Genomic DNA, 10,031 nt, shown 5'->3' with positions numbered 1-10,031 from the left:
AAGATTTGGGGAAGTGATTACTTGTCTTTTCTGCCATTATATATTCCTTCTTTTAGTCTAGTTCAAATTTATGGTGATTTAAGGGATTTTTTCTTTTTTTTCCCCCCTGACTGATTGTAAAATTTCTTCTTTAACTTTCCTTTGTTTCATTTCTCCACCTGCTTCTTAGGTCTGTCAATTTCTAGTTGGCATCTAGGAATTTAGTCCTGCAGGGGAGAGTCACTATTTTAACAGATTACTGATTTCTGATTTAAACACTAATGATCTGAGTTCGTATCTTTTCCCATACTGGGAGTTTTATTAGAGGAGCTCACTCTCCCTAAAGGCACAACAACATGCTCACCATCAGTTGGCAGATGGTTCCGCAGGTCCTCAAGTTCCTCATCCTCCAGTTCATAACCCAAGTTTTCCAGGATGCTTTCTATTTTAGAGGTGCGACACTTTCCACCTCAGGGAAGAAGGAATAGGGATAAAATATAGGAACTGATATCCAAGAAAAATACTGGCTATATTCACACACCAGTGGAACAAAGCCACAGCACAATAATTAAAAAAAAACAAACTGTGTAGGGCTACATGTGGGACATGTTCAACACATTCCACAATAGAGATTTACTGTGGAAGCCAGGAATAGAATATATTCCGCCATTCTCATCTCAGGGGTCCTTTATACAGTTTGCAGGAAAGATGTATTTAGAAAAAAATCATATGTTATATAAATTATATGTAACTGTATTTATATATTAATTCCATATGCTACCTTTTTATATTATGAACTACATATATAATATATGTATGGTGAACCTCATTAATTATGTTAGACAATAATTAGAGCTCTGGATAGCAAATAGATTTTGAAACCTTTTCAGTGTCAGAGAACTATAAATTATCACATTGGATGTAGTTGCATCTAAAGTAGATCTACAGGCTAATGGGATAATAAAATCAATAAATTAATTATTGTATAATGATAAGGCCTTTTAAAAGTTAAGCTAAAGTCTGCAGATCTTAGTTTTACTTGCCTTTTTATTGAGATTCTCACTTACCAGGAAAAGCTTTTATGTAATCGAGCAATGTATTTTTCTCTACCTTTCCATCAGCTGTGAAATAAGACACATTTAAGGTAAGAAAAAAGGTTATATGGACAGTCAAAAAAAGAATAGGAAGAGCATAATTTCATAAATACATACTTTAAAAATTTCTTCTTAAGTTCTATGTCCACATTTCCCAGGCCCATACACCTCTTCATAAATAAGAAAAAAAATAAGATGAAGAGAAAATTTTTTTTGTTTTTTTTTTTTAAGATTTTATTTATTTATTTGACAGAGAGAGACACAGCAAGAGAGGGAACACAAGCAGGGGGAGTGGGAGAGGTAGAAGCAGGCTTCCCTGCTGAGCAGGGAGCCCGATGTGGGGCTCGATCCCAGGACCCTGGGATCATGACTTGAGCCGAAGGCAGACACTTAATGACTGAGCCACCCAGGTGCCCCGAAGAGAAAATTCTTAATGTGGACAGTCTGACCATTCTTCTACATTGAAACAGAGATACTTTTTTCCCCACTCTGATTTTTCCTTTTCCGTCCTCTACTACCTACTAAAATTTAGCCTTCTTTTTCTCTTTGCCCTGAATAAGCTTCATTAACCTCAGAGTACTGATACTTTTTTTTAAAAGACTTTATTTTTTAAGTAATCTCTACACACAATGTGGGGCTCAAAATTACAACCCTGAGATCAAGAGTCACATGTCTACTAACTGAGCCAGCCAGGTGCCCCAGAGTAATGATACTCCTAATGGCAGGACAGAGGTTTGAAGATATCATACGCTCTCAAAACTATAAACCTAAATGTCAAAGTCATAATTTCTTTACAACTAAAGGTTGATCTTTTTGCTTTTTAGACCAGATGCGTCCATTCTTTAGACGCTTTCACATCGAAGTTTACACTAGCACAGAGATACTCCATACATACACAGTGGTATATAAATTACCTACCAGTAATCGGCAACGTTTTCAACAGCCCCCAGAGCTCTCTATCTGTGAGCTCTATCCACATGTTTGCCAGTGTTTTGTGTATGTCCTTGGCTTCAACTTTTCCTCCTTTAAAAGATAGGAATGGTAACAGATGAGAATTGCCTACTGAACCCAAATGATGAAGTGTCTAAGCCTGCACAGGGTTATCTACAGTTATCAGAAGTTATTTCTTGAGTTCTAAATAAAATACTTATTTCTAATGGTCTTAATGACCTCAGAGGAGTTAACCCAGATCATAGTCAAGGAATACATAGGAGGCAAAGTGATCTAAGTTATGTATAGGCAGCTACCTAATCTAAATTATACTATCATCACAAAAATCTGTTACTCTTCGCTCTGCCTGACTTGTGAGATTGATTATCTTCACTGCCCACATTATTTGTATCCCTGTCAAAATTTCACCTTAAAATTTACTGGGCTACAGTAAATGTTAGTTAAATATTTTATTTTATTTATTTTTTAAAGATTTTATTTATTTATTTGACAGAGAGAGACACAGCGAGAGAGGGAACACAAGCAGGGGGAGTGGGAGAGAGAGAAGCAGGCTTCCCGCTGAGCAGGGAGCCCGATGCGGGGCTCGATCCCAGGACCCTGGGATCATGACCTGAGCCGAAGGCAGACACTTAACCGACTGAGCCACCCAGGTGCCCCTAGTTAAATATTTTAAATGAATGAACAGGTGTGTTGCCCGTTGGACTGAATCACAAAATAAAAATGAAGTTTCAGAGAATATAGAACTTGTTATATAGAGAGAGCACCACAACATTTTTGCCAGAACATAAATAATCCAATGTAATCTTCATGTCATTAGGATCAAACTTTAATCATTAAAAAGGTAGAAGTTAAAGGTCAATGACAGAATAAGAAAACACAATCTTAAATATGTATGTGAATATGAAGTATTTGCATTTTAGTTTTACATCTTTTCACAAAACATCTTGCTCACCTGTGAATTTCTTTATTTCTTTTAGCAGTTTATGCAGATCAGCCATCCCGGAAGCTAAAAAATAAGCCACAATTCAGATAGATGCAGTTGTGCACTGATTGAGAAAGATTGTTAAATAGAACAAAATAATTTTTTCTTTATGATTTGTTGTTGAATACACATATGCAGATAAGCATGAAACAGAAAACTACTCTCTAAAAATGTTAACTATTAATTTCATTATTTATTCTGTGTTTTCTTTTAATATCTCAGCCTCTACACACCACGTAACATCTCCCTCCTCAGGCTTGTTCTCTTCACTTTTTACCACCTACTATACCAGATCCCCAGAACAAGAGCAAAAACTTCCACTTGGAATTCTAAGTCTAGCTATTGCCCCATTTAACACTCTCCAATACTGACACTGCCAAGTTAGCTTAGTTTTTTGAATTTTTTTCTACTAGATATGTTCATTACATACTCAAAGATTGTGAGTGCCTTTAAATGAAAAGAATGGGGGCGCCTGGGTGGCTCAGTTGTTGAGCGTCTGCCTTTGGTTCGGGTCGTGATCCCAGGGTCCTGGGATCGAGCCCCACATCGGGATCCCTGCTCAGCGGGAAGCCTGCTTCTCCCTCTCCCACTCCCCCTGCTTGTGTTCCCTCTCTTGCTGTGTCTCTCTCTGTCAAATAAATAAATAAAAAATCTTTAAAAAAAAATAAATGAAAAGAATGTATGTATTCTGTATCTCACCTAGACATCCTAGCCCAATAAGTAGCATAATGCTTTGCACACAGTAATATTAAACACTTTAAAATTAAACAGTGAAATGGAACATGTTAGAATAACAGAATTAAGCTCTTACATTAGGATATTTTTCCAGGATTGCAGATGCAGTATATTTTAGGACAACACCCCCAACTTAGAAACTATGCATATTATTAGCACTTTCTTACCAAAAAATATGCTATTTATTACTATGGAATCCCATTTTTCCTTTGGGGTAGTTTCCAGTATGCCCTCTCCATACACTGAGTTTACAGATTTGCCCCTTGGGAGCTCATGCTACATGGACAGCACAAGGTCATTTTATATAAACTATCAGTGAACTATCAGTTAACACCTATTGATTACCATAACTGGAAAGTCCTCATTGAAAGCCTTGAATAGTGGCTAAATAAACATATTAATTCAATTTCTCATTCATTCAACAAATATTTATAGAGTATCAAATATCTGCATACATGTGCTAGGCACTGGGGGATACAGCAGTGAGCAACACAGACATGGCTCCTTCATTTATTTATTACTTATTTCACTAAGCCTAAGTAAGAAGACACTTTTGATCTTTCTTTCAGCTTCTCTATCAGGACACATTTTCAGAAATCTCTCTTTTATTTTTTATTCTAAGATAGCAAGGAAAATTTGTGCTGATTTCACAGGATCAACAGCAAGGGGATAATAGCTAATCATGTATATAATGATAATGGGAATCACTGAGGGAAGCAGAGTACTATTTATTTGATCTGGGTTTATAAATGCTTATCTTTGCTCCATATGTACATAATACCCTCTAGCCTGAGGATTAAGCCCAATAGCTTCTCACCTCTCAATTTTTAATTGGAGACCTCAGTCTGGATTTCAGTTATTCAGTTTCTTTTCTCAGAAAAAATAATAGTTTGATCAATTTGTTGGCTAGGGTAATGTTTCAAAACCTTTTATTTTACTATCCACAAGTATTTATTTCCTCTTCTTCTTGGAAGCTTCAATAAAATGAAAGGAAAGTCATAAAAATATAATCACTCACACAAAAAAATAACAACAATATAGGAGAGGAGATACCAGTGAACAAGAAACTTCACAAGTATTTAGAAATTAGAAAGCAAGTAAGGTAGTGGTAACTAATTTAGCAGAGCTGAGGAAAGGAAATTATAACATGAAAACTTATGAGGGGTTAGTAATGAAATGTCATAATTGAAATGTCTCTGACAGGTAGTAAACTCAAGTGAATAGGAAGTAAAGCAAATCCTTTCTGGAGGAATGCATTTCATTTCAGGTATCAAAGAATTCTCACAGTAATTTTTCAGTGACATTGAACAGCATATAGTAAATAACCAAACATACAGGGAAATAAGGACACTGTAAGTGAGAATCAGAAGAAACAACAGAGAGAAAAGAAAAACCCACAATTTATTAATTGGAATCATGAGACCAAGATTACAAGGTATCTATGTAAATTTGAAAATATCTGCAGAAAACTAAAAAACATGAGCCACTAGATTTGAAAGAGAACAAAGCTGAATTTCTGGAAATTGAGAATAAAAAACAAAACAAAAGAATACATGACAAAATACAAAAAAGAATATAAACAACAGGAATACAAGAAATGAAATCAAGAGGTAAATAGCTAGATGCAATGGCAGACAAGACACAGCTGAAGAGTGAGTTTACTGGAAATTAGGTCATGCAAAACCATCCAGAATGACCCACAGGAAGAAAAATACAGAAAATATTGAAGAGGGGTTAAGTGTCACAGAGGATGGAGGAAAAAGGTTTAATATACATTTAATTGGAAGTCTACAGAAAAAAAAGACTATGGGATAGAGACAATATTGGAAGAGACAGCAGCTGAGAATTTTCCAGATCTGATGAAAGAGTCCAATTCTCAGACTCAAGAGTCCCAAAGAACCCCAGGGAGAATAAGTGGAAAGAAGTCCATTCCTATTTTCCACATTATAGTGAAACTTCAGAACTAAAGAGAAATGTTTTAAAAGAAAAGAAAGATTATTCTCCAAAGACCAATAGATTCACAGCTGACTTCTCATCAGCAACGTTATAAAGAAGAAAATAGTGGAATGGTAACTTTAAGGAGCTGAACAAAAATAACTATCCACCTAGAATTTAATTTAATTTAATTAATTTATTTATTTAAAGATTTTATTTATTTATTTGACAGAGAGAGAGGCAGGGAGAGAGGGAACACAAGCAAGGGGAGCAGCAGAGGGAGAAGCAGGTCTCCCGCGGAGCAGGGAGCCCGATGCGGGGCTTGATCCCAGGACCCTGGGGTCATGACCTGAGCTGAAGGCAGACGCTTAATGACTGAGCCACCCAGGCGCCACCTCCACCTAGAATTTTAAACCCAGAGAAAATATCTTTCAAAAATAAGGGTAAAATAAAAAAAAATTTTTTTATGCCAAAAACCCCTCACAAATCATTATTTGTCACTAGCAGATCCTAAATAAAGGAAATTACTTCAAGCAGAAGAAAAGCTATCCCAGATGAAAGGTCTGAAGTAGAAGAAAGAATGAATAGCAAAGAAAAGGCAAAAGTGGGTAAATCTGAATGAATATTGGCTTTCTAAAACATTCCTCTAATAATATTTTGCTGAGGTAAAAGAATACAAGATAGTATTAAAAGATATGAAGTAACATTAATGTAGGGAAGGGGAAAATGGAGTTAAAATGTTCTTTTTTTTAAAAAAAAAGATTTTATTTATTTGAGAGAGAGAGCGCATGTGCACGAGTTGGGGAGGGGCAGAGAGAGAGGGACAAGCAGACTCCCTGCTGAGCAGGGAGCCCACACGGGGCTCAAACCCAGGACCCGAGATCATGACCTGAGCTGAAGTCAGACACTTAACCCACTGAACCACCCAGGTGCCCCTGGAGTTAATATGTTCTTAGGTCCTTGTACGATCCAGGAGAAAATGAATTTAGAGGGGCACTAATCTGCAAGATTACATGATTTTCTTTAGCAAGGCTCAGCAATAGAAGTGAAGATCTGAATGACTTAGATGATCAAATGTTGGGAGTTTTATAGAGTAGGTATGGCAGAGAGAGTAGTTGGACAGTGAAAGAAGTAAAGTTAAAAGACAGTTATGTATGGAAAGAAAATGTAGAAATGCAGGAACTGGTATTTTTGATGAATATGAGGAGTATATGTCTTGGTAATTAGAGTAAGAAAATTAGAATTGCTATTTTTTAAAAAGTTCTTATTTATTTACTTGAGAGAGAGAGAAAGAAAGAGAGTTCAAGCAGGGGGAGGGAGAGGGACAAGCATACTCTGTGCCCAGTGCAGATTCCAATGTGGGGCTCCATCCCAGGACTCTGAGATCATGACCTGAGCCAAAACCAAGAGTCGGATGCTTAACTGGCTGAGCCACCCAGGCACCCCTAGAAGGCTATTTTTTAATATATGTTATGTAATCTCTACACCCAATGTGGGGCTCAAACTCACAACCCTGATATCAAGAATTGCATGCTCATTTGACTGAGCCAGCCAGGTACTCCTAGAAAGCTATTTTATTTATTTATTTATTTATTTATTTATTTATTTATTTATTTATATAAGATTTTATTTATTCATTTGAGACAGAGAGAGAGCGCGAGCATGAGCAAGGGGAAAGGCAGAGGGAGAGGGAGAGGCAGACTCCCCGCTGAGCAGGGAGCCAGATGTGGGGCTAGACCTCAGGACCTGGAGATCATGACCTGAGCAGAAGGCAGACGCTTAACCATCTGAGCCACCCAGGTGCCCCTCCTAGAAGGCTATTTTATTTATTATTTTTATTTTATTTTATTATTATTTTTTAAAAGATTTTATTTATTTGACAGAGAGAGACACAGCGAGAGAGGGAACACAAGCAGGGGGAGAGGGAGAGGGAGAAGCAGGCTTCCCGCCGAGCAGGGAGCCCGAAGCGGGGCTCGATCCCAGGACTCCGGGATCATGACCCGAGCTGAAGGCAGACGCTTAACGACTGAGCCACCCAGGTGCCCCTAGAAGGCTATTTTAAAGAGAACGTAAAACATTGCTGTTTAAAAGTTCCTAAGGTAGACCAGGAAGGAATAACGTAAGCCTGTGCCAAAACACAGGGAGAAGGGATCAGGAAGTTGGAATATCACAAACGCATAGAGGAACTGTTGGTTCACAACCTTGAAAGCTTCCTGGATGCAATCTAAAACTGGCCCCATAAACAGAGGGCAGAGAGAGACTAAAGAATGAGGCAGAGCACTCCAGATTGGTAGATGGCAGATTTAAGAAGCAAGGGAACTTACATACAAAGCTTCTCCTGGGTGGCCGGCCGAAGAGTAGATCTCTGCATCTACCCTCCTGAATCTTAAAAGTTATAGAGGCCTTAACTGGATTCAGTCTTGTATACTGTCCAGATGGCTTCAAAATGCATTGTTCCCTCAAGACTGCATCCTTGAACATGGCTCCCACTGTAAGAATGGTGGGGAGAACATATATTCCAGGGACAGGGGAGGAAGTGAGGAGCCTCTGGTTGCCTGGGTCCGGCTCTAGGGTCAACCAGTAGTCACACCCTTTTGATTACCTCCTCCCAACAGGAATGTATAGTTGGGTGACAAGACTTTTTTTTTTTTTTAATCTTTTTCAAGTTTTTATTTAAATTCCAGGTAGTTAACATACTGTATAATACTAGTTTCAGGTGTAGAATTTAGTGATTCATTACCTTAATACAACATCCAGTGCTCATCACAACAAGTGCCCTCCTTCATACCCATCACCCATTTAACCCATCCCCCTGTTCATTTCCCTCCATCAACCCTCAGTTTGTTTTCTATAGTTAAGAGTCTGTTTTATGGTTTGCCTCTCTTTTTTTCCTCTATGTTCATCTGTTTTGTTCCTTAAATTCCATATATGTAAAATCATATGGTATTTGGGTGACAAGACTTTTAAATGATTTAAATCATGTAGTTAATCTGAAATTAGCAACCTGTTCTCTGCGGGTAATACGCCCTCTTTCAGCTTCTTTCAAGTAAATATTTATCACCTATAACTCACTCTAGCACATGTACCATGCACCCTGAGATTAATGAAAATACACTGAATCACAATACTCTTTTATGTTTAAAGAGTTAAAAAGACTTAAGAAGTCATATTAGCATCCAAACAGATCTAGTTCCAGGAATTCTCAGATATAAGCTTATAAATCTAAATCTCCCTTAAAAGGTCTCTAATATCTATGATGCTCACCATCAGTTGGTAGGTTTTGTGACAAATCTTTAAGCTTCTCATCTGGGAGCTTGATTTTCATGTTTTCTAAAATGTCTTCCAGGTTACTGACATCAACCTTCCCACCTAAAGAAAGAATCAGGCACACAAGAGAAATTTAATGACTTTCCTGAAGGAGAAAATTTCAATGAATCCCCATGCACCATGGCTAGCAGCAAAAATATCAATGACACAACACATTCAAGTGTCCACGAAGGTGGACAAAATGAAATTAGAATTGTAACCTCTTCCTTGGTCTTGAGGACAATCCTACAAAGTACAAATTCATTCTCCAGTGAATTTCAATGGTAGAGACACAAACTGAAAATTTCTTTCTGGTAGGTGGGGCATAAATGCTCAGTTTAATTCTTCAAGTCACTGAAATGCCCTGAACAACTGCCAATTCTTTACCTCACATTTTCTATGTAGACCCAGATTTAAATCTGCTCTTAAACTAAATTTGACAAAAACCAAACTTACTAAGCAGCAAAATGAAAGATTTTGAACAAGGCAGCTATATTCAAAATAGCAACATCAGTTCAGATAAGAGGTGGTAAGATCCACAAGAGAACAGCTAAATGATACTACAAATACGAGGCAGGAGAATCTTATTTATCTTTCTTTTCATCATGTTACTTACGATTGAAAGATTTCACACCATCTAGCAATCTATTTTTATATACATTTCCATAATCTGTAAGAAAAGGCAAAATTGACAGCTCAGATAAAGTGATATAGATATTTAAAGAGACAGAACAAATGTAAAGTTTCATAAAGATACTTTTAAATGATTTGTCTTAGAGATAACTTTGATTTTTACCCTTCAGTGAATCTGAAACCACAGAATGGAGAAAACCCTCAGAGTGCTGTGTCTGGCCAAGTGCAAAACCAGTAATTGGTGGCAAATAACATAATGGAATATGAACACATCTTTCTTTCACTTTCTTTGACTTTTCCTTCTTTCTCCCACTCCTTTGTACTCCTCCCACCCTTACTTTTTTCTTACATCTCTCAGCTTAACTTCTAGTTTTGAAGGCAACAACAATATAGCTGAAAATTTTATATCCAAAGGC

General features: G+C 37.2%; 1 long non-coding RNA gene across 1 annotated transcript; it reads right to left on the bottom strand.

The window, feature by feature from the left end:
• Positions 1-1,991: 1,991 nt before the first annotated feature.
• Positions 1,992-9,039, bottom strand: LOC144381029 (uncharacterized). Its single transcript, XR_013445433.1, has 3 exons — positions 8,941-9,039; positions 2,977-3,030; positions 1,992-2,096 (listed from the first exon to the last, which is right to left on the bottom strand). It is a non-coding gene; the product is annotated as an uncharacterized LOC144381029 (long non-coding RNA).
• Positions 9,040-10,031: the final 992 nt, after the last annotated feature.

The sequence above is a fragment of the Halichoerus grypus genome, chromosome 2 (assembly GCF_964656455.1).
Source record: "Halichoerus grypus chromosome 2, mHalGry1.hap1.1, whole genome shotgun sequence".
Taxonomy (NCBI): domain Eukaryota; kingdom Metazoa; phylum Chordata; class Mammalia; order Carnivora; family Phocidae; genus Halichoerus; species Halichoerus grypus.
This window is presented reverse-complemented; position numbering and strand designations above follow the sequence as displayed.